The 20406-nt window shown below is 45.2% G+C and overlaps 1 protein-coding gene and 1 long non-coding RNA gene across 2 annotated transcripts in view; one reads left to right on the forward strand and one right to left on the reverse strand.

The window, feature by feature from the left end:
• RBM15 (RNA binding motif protein 15) overlaps positions 1-20406 on the reverse strand; it is a 1133685-nt gene that overhangs the window by 722924 nt on the left and 390355 nt on the right. The gene's annotated exons all lie outside the window — the stretch shown is intronic.
• On the forward strand, positions 13319-19706 carry LOC126073452 (uncharacterized). Its single transcript, XR_007516757.1, has 4 exons — positions 13319-13496; positions 13970-14005; positions 14734-14886; positions 18389-19706. It is a non-coding gene; the product is annotated as an uncharacterized LOC126073452 (long non-coding RNA).

Consider the following 20406-nt stretch of genomic DNA (forward strand, 5'->3'; position numbering starts at 1 on the left):
GTCTCTTGGGCTCATAGTTATCCTGTGACCTTGGTGTTCTTCATTCTCCTTTGATCCAGGTGGGTTGAGACCAACTGATGCATCTTAGATGGCCGCTTGTTAGCATTTAAGACCCCAGACGCCACATTTCAAAGTGGGATGCAGAATGTTTTCATAATAGAATTATTTTGCCAATTGACTTAGAAGTCCCCTTAAGCCATAGTCCCCAAACCCCCGCCCTTGCTCCGCTGACCTTTGAAGCATTCAGTTTATCCTGGAAACTTCTTTGCTTTTGGTCCAGTCCAGTTGAGCTGACCTTCCGTATATTGAGTATTGTCCTTCCAGTCACCTAAAGTAGTTCTTATCTACTAACTAATCAGTAAATAACCGTCTCCCACCCTCCCTCCCTCCCCCCCTCATAACCACAAAAGTATGTGTTCTTCTCAGTTTATACTATTTCTCAAGATCTTATAATAGCGGTCTTATACAATATTTGTCCTTCTGCCTCTGACTAATTTCACTCAGCATAATGCCTTCCAGGTTCCTCCATGTTATGAAATGTTTCAGAGATTCGTCACTGTTCTTTATCGATGTGTAGTATTCCATTGTGTGAATATACCACAATTTATTTAACCGTTCATCCGTTCATGGACACCTTGGTTGCTTCCAGCTTTTTGCTATTGTAAACAGAACTGCAATAAACATGGGTGTGCATATATCTGTTCGTGTGAAGGCTCTTATTTCTCTAGCGTATATTCTGAGGAGTGGGATGTCTGGGTTGTATGGTAGTTCTATTTCTAACTTTTTAAGAAAATGCCAGATAGATTTCCAAAGCGGTTGTACCATTTTACATTCCCACCAGCAGTGTATAAGAGTTCCAATCTCTCCGCAGCCTTTCCAACATTTATTATTTTGTGTTTTTTGGATTAATGCCAGCCTTGTTGGAGTGAAATGTAATCTCATCGTAGTTTTAATTTGCATTTCTCTAATGTATCTGTTAGCTGCCTGAATATCTTCTTTACTGAAGTGCGTGTTCATATCCTTTGCCCACTTCTTGATTGGGTTGTTTGTCTTTTTGTGGTTGAGTTTTGACAGAATCATATAGATTTTAGAGATAGGCGCTGGCCGGAAATGTCATAGCTGAAAATTCTTTCCCAGTCTGTAGGTGGTCTTTTTACTCTTTTGGTGAAGTCTTTAGATGAGCATAGGTGTTTGATTTTTAGGAGCTCCCAGTTATCTGGTTTCTCTTCGTCATTTTTGGTAATGTTTTGTATTACATGAACTTATTTAACCTCAGAACAACCCTGAAAGATAGGTTCTATTCTTATCATACCCATTTTAGAGAAGAAGAAACTGAAGCATGGAGGGGTTAAGTAACTTGTCTCAAGTCATAAAACCAGACAGTGGCAGAGATGAGATTTGAAGCCTATTCCAGAGCCCAGACGCTTAGTTATGAGGCCACACCACTCCCCAAAACGCCTGGGGCTCAGTGTCTCCACTTCTCACAACAGCCCTCCGAGGCAGGTACAGTGTACAGAGGAGAAAACAGGGCTCATAGCGAGTCCATGATGAAGCCTCTGTGTATTCTCTTCTTCCTTCTATCCACTCTTCAATCTTGCAAATCTCCCACCAAGGCTATGACATCTCAGCTTAGCACAATTAGAGCCAAGAATTTCTGTTCCCTCTGACAGAGCAATAAAGGTAAGAACACCTCATTTCAAAGCACAACCCCCGCCCCCGCCAGCAAATTCAACATATGCATGGTATATTCTATAGGGCTGGGTTTTCAGCCCGTCAACTTTGGTTCTTCCTATATGTCAGTTAAGCCCTGGTCTTAAAGAACACATGTCTCCTAAAATGCTTTCTCTGGAGGGCTTCCTTACTTCATCACTAGAAAGCCATGTTTTAGTCATTGGTATTCCTGTCACACAGGAAACCTCCCTTGCAGAGCTGCGGTGGAGGGGAACTCAGCTTTGCATGCTATAAATAGTGATTTTATTAAAATGTAGAAAAATTGTTGAAAAACGGAAAAGAGGTGGGGGTAGGGGGTTGCCATGGCAACTCAACCATTCCTCGATTTTCAGAGTGGGGAAGACTAAGGGATAGTAAATAAAGAGAAGGAAGTAGAGGAAGTCTCGATGGCACGTGACCACAAGTGGAATGAGACAGCTTGGAGAGATGAGTTTCAAAATGAGTGAGGAGCAGGGAGGCAGAGGGTGGGCCTCACAGGGGTACATCCTTCCTCTCAGAGCAAGACTCCTAGCAGAGGTAGACCTTTGTCATCAGCTTACTGCCTGGCTCAGCCACAAAGGCCACCAAACAGCATGGCTCTCGACAAATGATTTTTGTATAAATGAATATCCCTTGCAAGAAAGCAAGAGTTCTCCAGGTATCCTCCTGGGAACTATTCCCCCAGCTTTCTGTATATATTTTTAGATACTGGTTCTGGGATCACTGTTCTTCGCCCCCACCCCTCACTCCAGGATTACTGACTGACTCCAGGCAGATCAAGAAAGATTAGAACCAACCAGAACTTCACCCACTCACCAGCCTCAGCAGTCTGGGACTACTGCTACCTTAAGTCCATGACACCTGGTGTGCAACTCTCGGTGCAGATTGAGGGTAAAGTCATTAAACCTCCTGCATGCAAGAATTTGCCATGTCTCCTGAAGGATGAAATTAATACTGATCCTTTACATAATTTTCAGTCTGTGTCTATTGCACATTGTGACAGCTTTAGGTTTTGGGGATCCCTCTGTGTGTGTGTGTGTGTGCGTGTGCGTGTGTGTGTGTGAAGAGAGGCAGAAAGAGAGAGAGAGACATGTCTATGTAATACACGTACAAGCAACTCTACATCATAACTACTAATGGAGGTGAACAATGCTGGAGATAAACAATGGATCACCCAAAAGTCATTTTAAGGGCAGTGTAATACACTAAATATATTGGATTGTGGTGGAGGCTAGTAGCAGATGTTTGGGATAATTTTTAAATGAGGCTCCATTCCCCCTGCCCATCCCCACACATACTCTGAAGGGGACAGGAAGGGAAGGCAGTTGGGGGTGGGGGGAAGCAGGCTGGGATTAAAAACTGGCCCCAGATAACCCACAGATTACCTTGCCAGAGTAGCAGGCCATGGTGGATACAGCTGGGGACCATATTCGCTCTTGCTGCCTCCCCAGTGCACAGACCTAAGGGTGGGCCTCACCAGAGAACACACTGCCATACGGGGCAGAGCAAGCAGATGAGGGCTCAGGAGGCTGGAAAATAAATGAAGGACAAGAGGACAAGTTCTGGGTGAGATAAATGCACACTCCCTCTCCACTCCCCAGGATGCTCTTCTGAAGAGCACTCACTTAAGCTGGAGAAGCAAATCTAGAGTTCACGAAAGGGAGCAAATCACCAATTTACATAGTTTGTTACCCAAAATGTGATACAGATTATGATGTAGACATGTTCAAAAAGAATTTAGATAAATTCACATATGGCAAATCCAAAATATGTTATTAAGGGAAATGAGGATGAAAACATAACTTTATTTAGCACTTCACAGGCTATCAAGTATTTGCATATTATCTCATTTGATTTCTATAGTAATTCAAAAAGTAGACATTATGTCATCATCACAAATAAGAAAAGTGAGACTCAGAAAAGTTAGACCATGAATTTGAACCATGCACCAAATTTTTGATATTCCCAGTATTTCTCAGGCTTCCTGAGGTGGGGAAGAAGGGTAAGCTAGTCATTGATTAGGGCAATGGAGCTAAGAGCCAAAGTGAGAGAAATCTGTGGTTCTGGGCTGTGTGTTTTTAGCTCTGTTTGAGGGGCTGATAAAGAGCACCATATTCACAACTAAAAATTGCGCAGGTGGCCAGGGGTAGATTATCCAATAGGGAAGGTAAGCATGATGCTTGCCTTGCTTACCAGATCATCTGTAGTGAGCAATTTCACTTTTTTTTTTTTTTTACCTCATCAAAGATTCTACTTTCATCTGGCATCTCTCTTTCTCCCAGCCCCATAGCAGCTTCCTACAAAATCAAAACCTCTTTTTAAATTTACAATTCCTGACAGTGGTGGATGACCCAATAAGCAAGATGAGCATGGGCTTACTTGTGTTTACTTAGTAATCGGTAGTGAACAATTTCAAATGGGTTTCACCCATCAAAGATGAGCAATTGTTCAGTACAGGTGATCTGGCAAGGTAAGCACTGTGCTTACCTTGCCTATTGGATAATCCACCCATGTGCAGACATGACTTGGAGGGCTCCCTGTACTTAAGTCAACTAGGCAACAGTGCTGTGGGAGCCATTTGTACCAGTCATAAAATGCTTTCCCCTAATTATATTGTCTTCTCTGCCTACACACACACACAGAAACTCACGCATGTCATGTCGCTCCCCAGAACTCCCTTTTCTCTTTGGTTTGGTCACACACAATATTTCACTTCTACATCAGCTGCATTTACCTACCCCTGGCAAGTGTTTGAGCATCTGTCCAACTAAATTCCAGGGTGCTCTTCCAAGTCTGTATTAACAGCCAGCCAAGTAAAGCTTCTAGCAGTAATGGTTACTACTTACTGAGTACCTGCTCACTATGTGCAATGTACTGCATGATCTCATTTGGTCCTTAAAACAGCACTACTACCTTGGAAAGTGCAACCGTCCCCATTACACAGATGAGAGATCTGACACAGGGGCTCAGTAACTCACAGAAAGTCATATTGCTAGTAAATTGTGGGACTGGAAAAATGGCCTTGGCCTGCCCAACATTTTAAATATCTTTGATATTTTCTAATTTGTTTTCCCTAGGATAAATGTTTTACATTAAAGTTTATTAGCTTATTCCCTATTGGGTTCATAATCAGGTAATTCTATGTTATAACAATCTTCTTTGTTTTCTCAGTCATCTATTTAAATACGCCCTTTCGCACTCGCCATTTCTGCCACTGACATCAATTTCTCAGTATTCTGGTTTCCGGAAACCCCCAGCCTCTTTCTCTAATTCTCTTTTCCAATCTTAATTTCATCCATTAGGAAGATAGAAAGGACTGAATGAGCTCAGTAGCTCATCTTTTCCCTCAATTCTCCAAAGCCTCTTACTTTTTTTCCATAATCCTCTTTATAAGCACCTCTTTCTTGTGCTGTCATACTCTCCACTCTCCTTCCTTTCCCTTCTTGAAAGTTTGCTATTCATACAAGGTTTTTTTTTTTTTTTCCAATAACCAACAACTACTTAGACACTGTCAATGCGACACCACCCCGGAGCTCTACGCAGGCTGCTTTCAGAGACTACCAGCGGCCTCCAAGTAGCCTTTTCTCAGGTCTTACCCTCTTGACAGCTCCATTTTTGTTGTTTTCTTTTGGCTTCCGTGGCACTGAACTGCCTGTCCCCCTTCCTCAGTAGTATTCATTCCTCTTTGGTCTTCTTCATGGTTCCTCTTTACCTGCATTGCCCCTCGTTGCTCCTCTCCAAGGTTCATCCCTCAGCCCTCTTTTCTTCTACAATCTCTTTCTGGACCATTGCAACTGTTCCCATGGTTTTACACTCTTTGTGGATAATTTCCCAATCCATATCTCTATCTTTTGCTTCTCTTTTTAGCTTCTCCTTTTCTAACAACCTGCCAGTCATTGCCACTGGGATGACTCATTGACACCTTTGATCCTAACTGTCTAAGCAAAGCATTTTCTTTTGCCCACAGAGCCAACCCCTCTTTTTGACTTCTGTGTTTCTAGCAGATACCACATGCCTTTACTCATCCAGACAGAAAAATATGTTGCCGTCTTCAATTCCTCCATCTCCTTCATCTACCATATTCTTCTATTTTTAAAAAGAAAAAGATCTCTGTCACTGTTGTTGTTGTTAGGTGCCGAAACACTGCCTGGTCCTGCACCATCATCACAATTGTTGCTATGTTTGAGCCCATTGTTGCAGCCACTGTGTCAATCCATCTTGTTGAGGGTCTTCCACCTTTATACTGACCCTCTACCAAGCTTGATGTCCTTCTCCAGGGACTAGTCCTTCCTGATAACATGTCCAAAGTACATGAGGTAAAGTCTCGCCATCTTAGCTTCTAAGGAGCATTCTAGCTATACTTCTGCCAAGACAGATTTATTTGTTCTTCTGGCAGTTCATGGTATATTCAATAACCCTCACCCTCACCATGATTCAAAGGCATCGCTTAATTCTTCTGTCTTCCTTATTCATAGTCCAGCTTTCACATACATATGAGGGGATCGAAAATATCATGGCTTGGGGCAGGCCCAACTTAGTCTTCAAAATGACATCTTTGGTTTTTTTCCCCCTCCATTGGAAGTAGTTTCTTTTTTTAATTCTTTTTGCTCATTTCTCTTCATTAAAAAAGACAGACACAGTATAAAATTAAAGCTACAGAGCAAATATGGAAGCCCTGGTGGTGTAGTGGCTAAGAGCTCAGCTGCTAACCAAAAGTCGGCAGTTCAAATCCAGAAGCCACTCCTTAGAAACCCTATGGGGCAGTTCTACTCTGTTCTATAGGGTTGCCATGAGTTGGAACCAACTCAATGGCACCTAACAACAACAACAGAGCAAATATAGAAGTGGAAAGGGCCATAGATAATTTGATCATCTAAAGACATTGCTGTTAAAATGGTAACATTCCATTTCCATTTTTACAAATCAAAAAAAAATTGTGATTTATGTGAAGGTTAGCTTCTCATTAAACAATTAATACACATTGCTTGGTGACACTGTTTGCAAACCCCTCGATGTGTCAAACTCTTCCCTTCTTGATCTTGGGTTCTCCTTTTCCATTTGTCTAGCTTTCCTGTCCCCTCCTACCTTCTCATCCTTGCCCCTGGCTGATGTGCCCATTTAGTCTCAGATACATGGTTGAGCTACATGTATTATTGTTTGTTTTATAGGTCTGTACAATCTTTGGCTGAAGGGTGAACCAAGGAGTGACTTAAGTACTGAGTTAGAAGGGTGCCTGGTGGCCGTACTCTCAGGGTTTCTACAGTCTCTGTCAGACCTGTAAGCCTAGTCTTTTTTTTATGAGTTTGAATTCTGTTCTACATTCTTCCCCAGGTCTGCCTGGGACCCTGTATTGTGATTCCTGTCAGAGCAGTCAGTGATGGTAGCTAGGCACCAAATAGCTTTGCTGGGCTTGGTCTGGTGAAGGCTGTGGTAGTTGTGGCCCATTAGTCCTTTGGGCTAATCTTTCCCTTGTGTCTTTAGTTTTCTTCATTCTCCCTTGCTCCCAACGGGGCGGGACTAGTAGATATATCTTAGATTTACTCACAAGCTTTTAAGACCCCAGACGCTACTCACCAAAGTAGGATGTAGAACATTTTCTTTATAAACTATGTTATGCCAATAGAGCTAGATGTTCCCCAAGACCATGGTCCCCAGCCCTCAGCCCAGAACTCAGTCTCTCAGGGAGTTTGGATGAAGCTTCTATGGCTTTGTCTTGGTCAAGTTGTGCTGGCTTCCCCAGTATTGTGTACTGTCATACCCATCACCAAAATTACCACTTATTTATTGTCTAGTTAGTATTTTTCTATCCCCAGACATCTTTGCTTTTTAACACTTTAAAGAGGTCTTTTGGAGCAGATTTGTCCAATGCAATATCTTGTTTGATTTCTTGACTGCTGCTTCCATGGGCATTAATTGTGGATCCAAGTAAAATGAAATCCTTGACAACTTCAATCTTTTCTCTGTTTATCATTATGTTGCTCATTGGTCCACTTGTGAAGATTTTTGTTTCCTTTGTGTTGGGATGTAACCCATACTGAAGGCTGTAGTCTTTGCTCTCCATTAGTAAGTGCTTCAGGTCCTCTTCACTTTCAGCAAGCATTGTTGTGTCATCTGCATATTGCACGTTGTTATTGAGTCTCCCTCCAATCCTGATGCAGTGTTCTCATACTGCCCAGCTTCTTGTATTATTTGCTCAGCATACAGATTGAATAAGTATGGTAAGAGGATATAATCCTGACACAAACCTTTCCTGATTTTAAACCACGCAGTATCTCCTTCTTGTGTTCAACAACTGCCTCTTGGTCTACTTAGGGTTTTGCATGAGCACAATTAAGTGTTCTCATTCTTCGTGATGTTATCCATAATTTGTTATGATCCACTCAGTCGAATGCCTTTGCATAGTCAATAAAACACAGGTAAACATCTTTCTGGTATTCTCTGCTTTCAGCCAAGATCCATCTGACATCAGCAATGATACCCCTCATTCCACATCCTCTTGTGGCTCTGACTTGAATTTCTGACATTTCCTTGTGGATGTACCACTGCAATCGTTTTTTTTAAATTATCTCCATCAAAATTTTACTTGCATGTGATATTAATGATATTGTTTGATAATTTTCACATTCTGTTGGATCACCTTTCTTTGTAATGGGCACAAATACATACATGGATCTCAAAAAACCTTCAGTGGTTATTGCCTGTTGAAAACAGTGCCAGCTCTCACCCTGACTTTGCTTTTTGGACTCTCCACTAGTGGTTCAGACCAACCCTTCTTGCTCTTAACCTGTGCAACAGCCAAAATTAGACTCTTGGCTCTTCTCAAATATATACCAAGCTCTCCTGCCTCGCTCCTCTGATTCATGCTGTTCCTGATAACTGAAGCACTTTCTCCTCCAGCCACACGAGGTCTTTCCTGACCCCCCCACCCCCAATTAGATGAGACTTCTTAAGTTTTTTGTGCATTTATCATGCTCCACTCTTCGTTTTTTATCTGTTTATTTGTTTCACTTCATGACACAGACTATGAACTCCATGCCTCAAGCACCTCTGTTTTCCCACTACACTTATATACCTTGTGCATGGCAGGTTCTCATTATATGTTTGATGCATTGAATTGAGTTGGGGCTCAGCAGCCGCATGGGAAGCACCAGATTTCCAGGACCCTCTCCCCTCCTGAAGCCACACAAACATTCTCTTACTTGTCCCACTTTCCCATCTTACATATGGGTTTCTGTCTTCCCCAATGGCCTGAACGTCTACTGCTTGCCTCTGCAAGCATTGGGTAGTAAGTCAGCTCTGTGAAATGATGGTCATAGGTCACTGAGCACCACCTGTGTGCCAGGCACTGTTCTAAACACTTATGTGTTTCAACTCCTTTATACCTCTCAGCAACCCTATGAAGTAAGCACTGTAATCCCCATTTTACAGATGAGGAAAGAGATTATGCATGCATGTCCAAGCTCAAATGGCTAGTTTGGAGGGAGCTGGATTCTCACCCCTCCCCTCTGACTCCAGAGCTCATGCTCCAGCCACTACGCTGTAAGGAAATGTAGATTCCAAAAGGGAAGATATTATGTGTAGGTTTTGATGGCCAAAATCTCAAAATCCAGAGCCTGTTTTGGTCTTCACATGTGTGACCAGACATGTACCATGTGTATTTGATCATGAGTGTATATGCAGTGGAATGTGGGTATCTATCTTTGCATTCTGCTGTTATTTATCTGGTATTTGAGTTGGAAGGTACATAGGTGATGCAAATGGTTTGTGCTCAACTACTGACCTAAAAGTCGGCAGTTTGAATCCACCCAGCACTGCATAGAAGAAAGGTCTGGTGATGTGTTTCCATAAAGAAAACCCTATGGAACAGTTCTGCTCTGTAACACATGGGGTCGCCATGAGTCAGAATTGACTTGATGGCAATGGGATTGGTTGCTTTCTGTTTTGTTTTGTTTTTTACATATTTGCATTGGAGCCCACTCAATGGCAACTAACGATAACAATTTGATATTTGCTATGATTGACCCAGCATAAGCTTCCTGAGAGGGCAATGCCTTACCTGACTTTATTCTCTTACTGTAGCCTAACCCACAGCTTGTCATACAGTAGGTGACCCACAATTGTTGGGCTGGATTGTATTTCCATGTATAAAGTCAATGCCCAAGTCATGTATCTTTTTTAAGCTTGTGTTGTTGCCCCCGCTCCACCACCAGCCCCCGATACATGTCCCCTCTCTCACAAAGCAGGTGCAGTTCAGTAGAATGTAAGCAAATCAGCTCTAAATGACAGAACAGGATTTTACTCAATTATTAATTTGGAAGAGCCAGGAGAATAGCAAACAAATATCCCAAAAAGTCATGCTTTGAAGTATGTGATGCCATCTCAGATCTAATATTTAATGGAGACTCTACTGTCTGAACAGCTTTCCAGCTTTCCAGATCCAAGTCAAGAGCCTTCAGACACGACTTGGGATGATAACTCAGTAGCTACAGAGGCCCAGTGCAAAGGCAGATTCAAGGTGGAATGAGGGGCCATCTCTCAGAGACAGGTGCCCAAGAAAGAAGAGGCTGAAGAGCTCCTCCAAAGAGGCTGAATAGCTCAAGCACAGGAACCAAAGCCAGAGCCCTAGTGTCAGTACACATCAGGCTACAAGTCTGGGTTTCCCCTAACGATTCTGCAGACCAGGCCCTGGATAAGCATCACCTTCCTGCTGCTCACCTCTCTTCTGGCCAGCCGGAAGGGAGATGTAAGCACATAGAACACCACCTGGGGCTAAGGCAAGTGGACAGATTATTGACAGATGCTCTCTGGTTGCAATGATATTTAGTCATTAGTGTCACAGTGAATGCCAGAGAAGTAAAGGAAGGAAGACTAAAGGGGTGGAGAAGCAGTGAGGGAAACAGATTCAGAGTTTGAATGTATCATCTCACTCAACTCATCCCATTTTTCCTGCCAGTCCTTGGTCCCCATGTCTTCATGGCCTCCATCCTCTGATCCCAGCAGGCTGACTTCCTGTGGTCTCCAGACCTGGTGATCCCTCTCTTTCCCTTGTAAGCTTCTTCCCAGGTATGTCTAGTACACATGGAACCTCTTTTCCTTGTATACTTCTGGGCTTATGACTTGTAGATTCCTTTTCTCCTCTCTTCTGATAGTTCCCTGCTCTTTATTCAGCATCCTGAGTACATAAAGCAGACTCTGCTCCCATGTGGGTTTGGAGAATACATGAAGCCTTAGCATACAGAACTGAATCTCTTGTTCAATTCATGGGGCTCCAGCAGAGAACTTCTCAGGAATCACTGAGAAACATCCACCAGAGTCTCTCTAATCAGGCTGGCCAAGACCACCTGAAGGGCACCCAATCAGGCCCTGCCCATGGGCAGATCCCTAGCCCAGGCAGGTTCTGAGGTGCTTACAGGTGGGTGTGGGTTTAGCTGCCCCAGTGGCTGCTCAGCCTGCATAGCTGACTGATGAGTGCATGCCAGCTACAAAGGGAGGAAATGCTGCCAGTTAATACAAGCTATCCCCGCAGCAGAAAGAGAAGTGGCAGAGGGGTGCTACCACACTCAGTGAACCAAGGGCGAAAGCTCTACCTTACTTTCAGCATGCTACAGCCTCCCAAGTGGATGCAAGTTATTCTGGGTGACATTCTTTCTGACTCCTCAAATTTCCTTCCAGGTTAAATCTAATTTTAACAAACAAGGGCAGCCCGAAACCAACACCTCTGACATAGTCACTGGGAAGGGTCCAAGGAGAACAAATGGATGGCCCATTTATTTCAAGATTCTTGGTGGATATCCCTTCTCTGCATTCCCTGACCTCTAAAGGACACACAGTCTCTGCAGGTCCATCATTGGTGATGGAGCCCTCACAGGTTTGCAGGACTACCCTCTCCACTGCTGGACAGCTCCCTGGTAGCTTAGAGTCAGCGAGTGCTCCTGGTGTGCCCCACTATGTGTTAGGCACTGTCCATGAGTGCTCTAGCTCCAAAGTACTAATATTATTATTTCCATCTTTGGATAAGGAAATTCACTCAGAGGGGTTGAATGCCTTATTCAAGGTCACAACAGTTTAAAAGCGGCAAAGCCAAGATTCAGACCCTGGGCTCTTGACTAGAACAGGGTTACAAACTAAAATACTATAGGAACCAGGCACCTGTGAATCACTGAAACTGTTCAGGTATAAGGATGGTAGATGGAGGTGGCATCTGTGATTAACTGGAGTTCAATTAATTGTCTTATTCAGAGGAGGTAGCTGCTACCCAGGGCCACTTATAGCTCTATGAGAAAGTATGAACGTAGGTGATCGGATTTTTATATTTTTCAAGACAGCCTAGAAATATGGATTTGTAAGCATATTCTCCTAATTTGTATTAGTAACTAATGCAATTTTTCCAAATTACGGGGCAGGTCAACACTGAGTGGGTCCCATAACCATATCTGAGGGAGGAAAGCACGTCCCGTAACACTTGCCCATTGTGACTCTACTCCAGGACCCAAAGTCTTAACCATTGACATTCACTGTCTTAAAATTATCAGACAGTTCTACTTCTGGTGAATTGCATGTTTTCTTTTTCCTGTTTTTTCCATCTACTGGCCTCAGTTCTGCCATCTGGAGCAACAGAGATTTCAGAACACTATTCCTTGTCTTCTTTTCTAGACTAAACATCCCCAGCCACTTCAAGCATCCTTCCTTTGGCTTGGTTTGCAGGACCTTTGCCATTCTGGCCCCAACACTCTGGGAGGGTTCCAGACACACTCCCACCTGCTCATATGACTCCCCAAATCCACTGTTTGGAACTAAGCCCTACCCCCCAGGTCTGGTCTGTGCCACTCAGAGCAAGGCAGGCTCCCTGTCCTGCCTGCACTCATCTAAGAATGAAACTCAAAGTCACTTGGCTTCTTCCACAGCTAAGGAGTTCAACAAGTTTAAGTGAAGAGATCCTGGCCTTTTCCCCTATGGGAGTTGTCTTAGTCTTTGCAGTGATTGCCACTGTTGTGGAGAGGGACATCCCCAGCCAAAAGCTCTTGCCCATTATGGTCCGGAATAATCACCCCAGTCCTTCCAGGAACTGCTCTGGGGTCAGCCTTTTAACACCTGTAGCTTTCAGGTCCACACCTGGCCAATCTTCCCTTCAGAAAAGACGGTCTTGCCACCAAGACTCCATCTCGTTGAGTTTGAAAACAGACCTCACCCTCCTTTCTAGTGTGTGCTGCCCAATAGTTTGGGAAGCTTTCTCTGATCCACCACCTACTCTAAGATTCTTCCTATCTGCTGATACTCATTACCCAAAAAAATACCAATTGTCAGGTGGCAAGCCCTGACTCTAGCCACTTGCGGGCCAGGCAAAAAAAAGTGATGCATCAAACATGAGAGCCCAGAGCATCAGAAGGATTATTCCGATGGCTGAGCCAAAAGCCTCCACACTCCAAAGCTGTGGGCTTTACCATCTGCCACCAAGGGGTGAATCTTTTGGTTCCAGGGCCACCTTCCAACTTCCCTTTTGAAATGGTGAAATGCAAACCTGGTGAGCTGCTATGGAAACTGAGACAAGCAAAGCAGCCTATCTTCTACTCTCAGTCTGCCTGCAGGCCCTTCCCCATGGCCCCTGGGGCTGGGCCTGAGCAGAGCAGCTGGATTTTCCCCTGAGTGGTGACTCACAGATGTAGTTTCTCTGGCATTGATTCTCAGAAAGGCCCCAGCTGGGAAGGCTCCTGGTCGGCTAAGTGATCTCTCACAGCTGCTAGCCCGGCAAGGACAGATTGCAGCTGGTGCTAGGCGATGGAGAACAGGTTTTGGCTTTGTCCTTCGGCTACAGGGCCTGTCTATTTCACTCGGCTGAACTCGGGATGTAATTTATAACCAAGGTTTGCTGTGGAATACCCGAGCTCTTAGCCCATCAAAACCACTTTAATAAAGTCAGATTTTGGGGTGCGGAGGGGGGGCATTGCCACGACCAGCACCGAGCATCAGCTTGTCACTGAGTGTGATACAAAGAGGTCATGGAACTACTGATCTGCCCACCAAGTGCTTAGGCATTAAAATGGGCAAGGGCATACAGATAAGGACACTCCACAAAGCACATGGAAACACTGGTGGCGTAGTGGTTAAGTGCTATGGCTGCCAACCAAAAGGTTGGCAGTTCGAATCCACCAGGCGCTCCTTGGAAACTCTATGGGGCAGTTCTACTCTGTCCTATAGGGTCTCTATGAGTTGGAGTTGACTCAACAGCAATGGTTTTTGTTTTGTTTTGTTTTTTTAACAGAGCACATAAAGGCGACAGGCTGTTGCAGGGGCAAAGGTAGGTGAGATCATGAAAGTGAACATTGTTGGAGGCAGCTGAACCTTCCAAACTCTCAGCACATCTGCAGTGTTCATGCAGATCCAAGGGGAGCTGCTCAGGTGGATGTCAGGGTGAAGCCAGGAGTCCTCCTCCTTTCAGACCAGGGCTTCAAACTGGTTCATTCTGGTTCAAACCCCTGCTGAGAATTTGCCTTTCCACCCCCAGATATACTGAATCAGAAGCTACGGTTTAATAAGATCCCCGGGTGATTCTTATGTATGATTAATTTTGAGAACCACTGCTCTGCTAGTGGTTCTCAGAACTGGTCCCTAACCAGCAGCATTAGCATCGCCTGGGAACTTGCTCGAAATGCAAATTCTAAGCAGGAGTTTGAATCAGAACAAACGGGTTCAAAGCCCTGCATCCAACTCCCCATAGGTCCCCGTCCTGGGGCCCGTAGCCTCTTCCACCTGGCCTGGTTTAAAAACCACCACATGGGTTCAACCCCCTCATAGTACAGATGGGGAAACTGAGGCCCACAGAGAGGGGAGTGTGCATTTCCCAAGGTCACACAGAGAATATGTATTATAAATTCAGCGGAATACAAAGAGTTCGTAGACTAAGCTTGAAGTGAACCAAAACATCCTTACAAATGGGCAGTTCCTGAGGATAGGAAGAGTAAGAGAGTACACACATTAGGTTAATATTAAGTTTATCTCAGCCTCTTTCTAGCTATTTTTCCTCAGGCAAATCACTTCACCTCAGCCATCCCAAGACTAGGACTGGCTACAGTGGCCCTTTGAGGCCCCTCCTGCTCAAACCTGAGCACCTGAGCAACCAGCAAGGCCTCTTGGAGCTGCTCACCTATTCTTTGACCCTTGGCCGAGTGAAGCATCATGGTGAGTCACAAATAGGGGAATCCGGGCAGAAGGGGCTGGTCCGGTGGGCCAAAAAAAAAAAAAAAAAACTGTTGCCATCAAGTTGATTCCAGCTCATGGGGACCCAATGTGTGACAGAGTAGAACTGCTCCATAGGGTTTTCTTATCTTATGGAAGCAGGTCACCAGCCCTTTCTTCTGCAGCACTCCTGGGTTTGAACCACTAAACTGTAAGTTAGTAGTCAAGCACAAACTGGCAGGTACTTTGTAAGGCTGGATCTGGGCCACCCCCTGCACCAGGTTCACCGTTTCTCCTGCTGTTTCTGGAGTCATGGGGGCCAGCAGGCCACAGCCTGAATGCCACAGAGAGGAGCTTTGCTTTGGCTGTTGGAGGGGAGAACAAAGAGAAAGAAGCAGAAAGGAAAAGGAGGTGACCAGAGGCCCTGGGAGGGAAGGCAGCACCCCCAGGACCTCCTACTTGTACCCAGGTTCTGCTTGTCTTTGTTCTCATCCCCACACTGTTGGGGAATCTCCTCCCCCTCCTGCCCTATGTTCTCCTCTCTCCTGAACCCGACTCCTGCACTCTCTGGCCCTCACCTGCCTGACAGAAAGCTCCCCGTACTCCTCACCTTGAGGAAGGCTCACTCTCACCTGCAGGCTGCTTAGCCTGATGCCCCTGGTGCAATGGGGATCAAGCTCAGGCCTCTTTCCTGAGCTCCGGGCAGGAGCACTCTGATCCCACTCCCTCCCCAGACTCTACAGGCTCACCCATAGGTCATCAAGCCCACTGACTCCATCTCTGCACTCTCCTTAGTTCAGACCCACTTCATCTCTGCTGGCCCACTACAACTGCTTTTTATCTGGTTTCCTTACCTCCTGTACTGGTCCCTCACTCCATCCTCTCAGCAACCAGAGAGATCTTCCTAACAGGAAAATCTGATCGTGCCACCCCTCTGCTTAAAACCCTTTAAGACTCCCCAACCTCCAAAATGAAGTAGCAGAGCCTTCCAGACCCTGTAAGATCTGCCCTGCTACTGTCTCCACGCACCTGTTTTATTTCTTGCACATTACGCTTCAGTCATAATGAGTCACTTACAGTCCCCGTAGCCTTCCCTGCTGTCTCCCGCCTGTGTACACAAATCCTGCTTCCTTTTCCTAACTTTTTGCTTGGCTAACTAGCTTCTGCTAGCCTTTCAGTCCTCATCTCCTAGTCCTCTTTCTAGAGGCCTCCCATGGCCTCTCCCAACCCCAGGCTCCCACAGCACCCTGTGCGCCCCTCTCTCATCCCTCTTTCGGGGGCAGGGGGTGGCATTCTTTCTGCTCTGCAGTAATACTCTGTTTTCCAACCTGTCTCCCCATTACGCTTTGGGGGTCTTGAGGACTAACACTGGCCCCTACGTTGGGTTCCTAGTTCCCAAAGAGTTGTCAGTGCTCAATACCGTGTTCTGAATAAATGAGTAAATGAACGAATGAATGAATAAAGAGAATGGGTTTTCTCAGTAAGGCTCAGAAGGTACTGGATTTCCAAGGAGAATAAAAATTCAATTTTTTCTAGGGCTTTCGGTTTTTACAGTGTCCTCCTTCCTGTCCTGTTTATCAAGGAGTGATGAACGGGTTGGGGTGGAGAGAAGACTGGTTAAATTCACCTCTAGCCCCTCACTGTCCGTGGTGCTCTGTTCGCTCATTCCCACCCCTCACACACACCTCCTTCTTTCTCCCTTGGGCCTATCAGTGACTATTAAGGGTCAATGAGGAGAGGAGGAGTTAGAGAGGACTTTTTTTTTTTTTTTTTAAGTGAAAGACTTGTACTTTGCCTCCCCACTGGGGTGGCAAGAAACACCTGAAAATTGCTAATAAAGTATCACACAACCAGGTCAACCCAAACCTGAAACCCAGAGAGCGCTTACTGAGAAAGGAAGTGCTGAGGGTGCACAAAGAATGAGCCCTCACCCAGGTGTGGTTCAGAAGACCTCCTGGAGGTGAGCTGGTGAACTGTCAGCTGGGCTTTGAAGGAGGTGGGAGACAAAGTGGGACAGCAATATGAGGGTGGATATGCAGACTTTCCAGGCAGGGACTGACGTGAGCAAAGACAGAGGGGCAGAAGAGGGGTCCCGGGTCATTGTTGAGGGGTAACAAGGAGTAAGGAGGTGAGTTTGATAGGGCAGCATCTTGATGACAGGGCATTCTGAGCCTCCACAAAAAGATATAGGGGGTTCAGTGAGGGAACAGGAGTGGGAGGAAGGATTCTGAAAAAGAGCGCTGCTGGGTATGAGGGGATCCCTGCGTGCAGGGCTGGGGTCCGGAAGTTGGAAATGAAAAGGAAGGAACTGGTCCCCAAAGCATTAATTGCGACTCCCAAGCAGCAGGCAAGCTCAGGGGAGCAGAAACTGGGTCTCCTCCTTTCGCTGTGCTTCAGAGACCCTACACAGGGCATTCACGCATCCTGGCCAGCCTTAGACCTCAGTCGTGGGCTTCGTGCTGCCATCTGGTGGCGAAATTAGAGAACAGCCTTAGTGGTTCCAGGGCTTGCTGCTCAGTGCCAGCCAGGGAGGGGCAGCTTGAGGGGAGGGGCGCTGGACTTTGCTGAGGTTATTGGGTGGGGACATGAACAGAGGAAGGCGGTGACATTGGGATACTCTAACCCTAAAAAAAAAAAAAAAGCCTAAACCCGTTGCCATCCAGTCGATTCCAACTCAAAGTGTTCTTATAGGACAGAGTAGAACTGCCCCATAGGGTTTCCAAGGAGCGCCTGGTGGATTCGAACTGCCGACCTTTTGGTTAGCAGCCCTAGCTCCTAACCACTACACCACCAGGGTTTCCATACTCCTTCTAAAAGGTGCATTTCTTTGCATGTTTGGTTGTCCCTTTTTGCCCAGCACTTAGGACAGAATAGGCGCTTGGTGTCTGTTGTTTTTCTAAATAATAATAATAATAACGAATTAAGGATTTTTTTTTTTTGAACACCTACTAGGTACCAGGTGCTTATATATTTTATAAAAATTATTCTTCATAACAACCCTGAGATGAGGCTATTATGATGTTTATATGTATACGGGAGACAGAGACTTTGAGACATCCATTGAGCCACTTGGTAAATACTTAGTGGGCATCCACCATGTGGTACTATGCTTGAATTCCACAGTCTTTGCCTTCCTGGAGCTCACGGTCTAGAAGAGGAAAGAGATATTATGCAAATATTACAGTAGTAATGAATTGACTTTAATTGTGATAAACACCCTGAAGGAGAAAAAGTACCGAGTACTTAGAGATGTTAACTAACTTTTGAGTCTGTTTGATCCAAAACATATGCTTCTTGCAGCCTGACTTACCACTACATTAGGCGAACGAACGTTGTTGTTAGCTGCTTTCAAGTCACCCCCAAGTCATGGCGGCCCTTTGCACCACGGGATCGGGGTGTGAATGAATACCCTTTTCTTTTCTTCTTTAGTTTTTCCCCTACATTTAATTCTATCTCCTCATGAAGTCTACTCTCTATTCCTAATTAACTCCTCTTCTCTGCCTAGATGTCCCGGCCAGCGCAGATGGTTAATGCCCTAGGCTGCTAGCTGAAAGATTGGAGGCTCGAGTCCACCCAGAGACACCTCAGAAGAGAGGCCTAGTGATCTGCTTCTGAAAAATCAGCCACTGAAAACCCTATGGAGCACAGTTCTACTCTGAAACACGTGAGGTTGCCATGAGTTGGAATCAATGGGAACTGTTTCTCTGCCAATGCTACACCTTTCTGTCATCCTGCTTTGTTGAATGCTGCATGAATGAATTCATGTACACATTTATGTCACACATATGTGTCACTCATGCACCATGATCAGACACTCAGTGTGCTTGTGAAGACGTGGCTCCTGCCCTTGGATTGCTGACAATCTAGTGGGGAAAACATGGCAACAAATAATTAAAATGCTGAATAAACACAGAGAGGAGAGAGCAATTGTGCAGACCAGGAGCTGGCTAACAGAGTTGACTTCTCAAGGTCATGAAGGGCAGCAGGAAAATTAGAAAGTACTGGGTACATTTAACCTTTTTACTAGTAGTCCTTTGATTAGTAGTGGGACAGAGTTAGAAATACAGTGAATGGAGCACATAGCACTAATGGACCCACTCACAACCCTCGTGTTTCTGGCACCAGCAGCAGGCTGACCATCTGGGCTCTCCCTCAGGCATGCAGACTTCTGGGCCAACCCTGAACAGAGGCTCAAACCAAGTCATTAAGCCGTCATCTTTGCCTGAGTGCCAGGGCTGAGCCACCTAACGTTTTGGTGAGGGACATGGCTTTGTGAGGAACTGCTTTCAAAGTGGGGGCCATCTTGCCATTGGTGATGGCCTCAGCCAAAGTCCCTTGCCCTCTCTGAGCCTTTGCCTACTAAACAAAAACAAAGGGGACTTTTTTTCACCTCTGTCTGCCCCTGTTCTACTCTTTCTGGTCACTAGGAAGGTAACATGATCAGAAAGGATTGCTCCCAGATCCCAGGGAGTGAGCTGCAATGTCTGGAGGGCTGGGATCAAATGCCAATGCTTCTGGGGCTCAGAGAGCATTGAAGGCTGCATTGGTTGGCCCGGGCAGAACGTTCAGGGTGGTCAGGCCTACTATCCATTGGGCACAGTGGGCACAGTGCCGAGGCCTGTAATGCTTCTAGGGGTCCATGAAAATGATTTTAATTTCTCTTAATATCAGAAGAAAAAAAAATAACTTTTGTTTATTTATTTATTTTACAGACATTTTTTACTAGTTAAGCTAAACTGTTGTTTGGTTTTAAGAAGACTTCAGGGGATTTTTGTTGTTGTTGTTAAATGCCTGTTCAAATCTTTTTTTTTTTTTTAATTGTGCTTTAGGTGAAGGTTTACAGAGAAAATTAGTTTCTCATTAAACACTTAATACATGTATTGTTTTGTGAGATTGGTTGCCAACCCCACAACATGTCAACACTCTCCCCATCTTAACCTTGGTTTCCCCGTTGCCAGCTTTCCTGTCCCCTCTTGCCTTCTCGTCCTTGCCCCTGGTCTGGTGTGCCTATTTAGTCTCGCTTTGTTTTATGGGCTGGTCTGATCTTTGTCTGGAGGGTGAACCTCAGGAGTGACTTCAGTACAGAGTTAAAAGGGTGTCTGGGGGCCATACTCTCAGGGTTTCTCCAGTCTCTGTCAGACCAGTAAGTCTGGTCTTTTTTTGTGAGTTTGAATTTTGCTCTACATTTTTCTCCAGCTCTGTCCAGGACCCTTTATTGCAATCCCTGTCAGAGCAATCAGTGGTATTAGCCAGGTACCATCTAGTTGTGCTGGGCTCAGTCTGGTGGAAGCTGTAGTAGTCATGGTCCGTTGGTTTTTTGGACTAATCTTTCCCTTGTATCTTTGGTTTTCTTCATTCTCCTTTGCTCCCACAGTGGTAAGACCAGTGGAGTATCTTATATGGCTGCTCACAAGCTTTTAAGACTCCAGATGCTACTCACCAAAGTAGGATGTAGAACATTTTCTTTATAAACTATGTTATTCCAACAGAGCTAGATGTCCCCTGAAACCACGGTCCCCAGCC

The sequence above is a fragment of the Elephas maximus genome, chromosome 3 (genome assembly GCF_024166365.1).
Source record: "Elephas maximus indicus isolate mEleMax1 chromosome 3, mEleMax1 primary haplotype, whole genome shotgun sequence".
In the NCBI taxonomy this organism is placed as follows: domain Eukaryota; kingdom Metazoa; phylum Chordata; class Mammalia; order Proboscidea; family Elephantidae; genus Elephas; species Elephas maximus.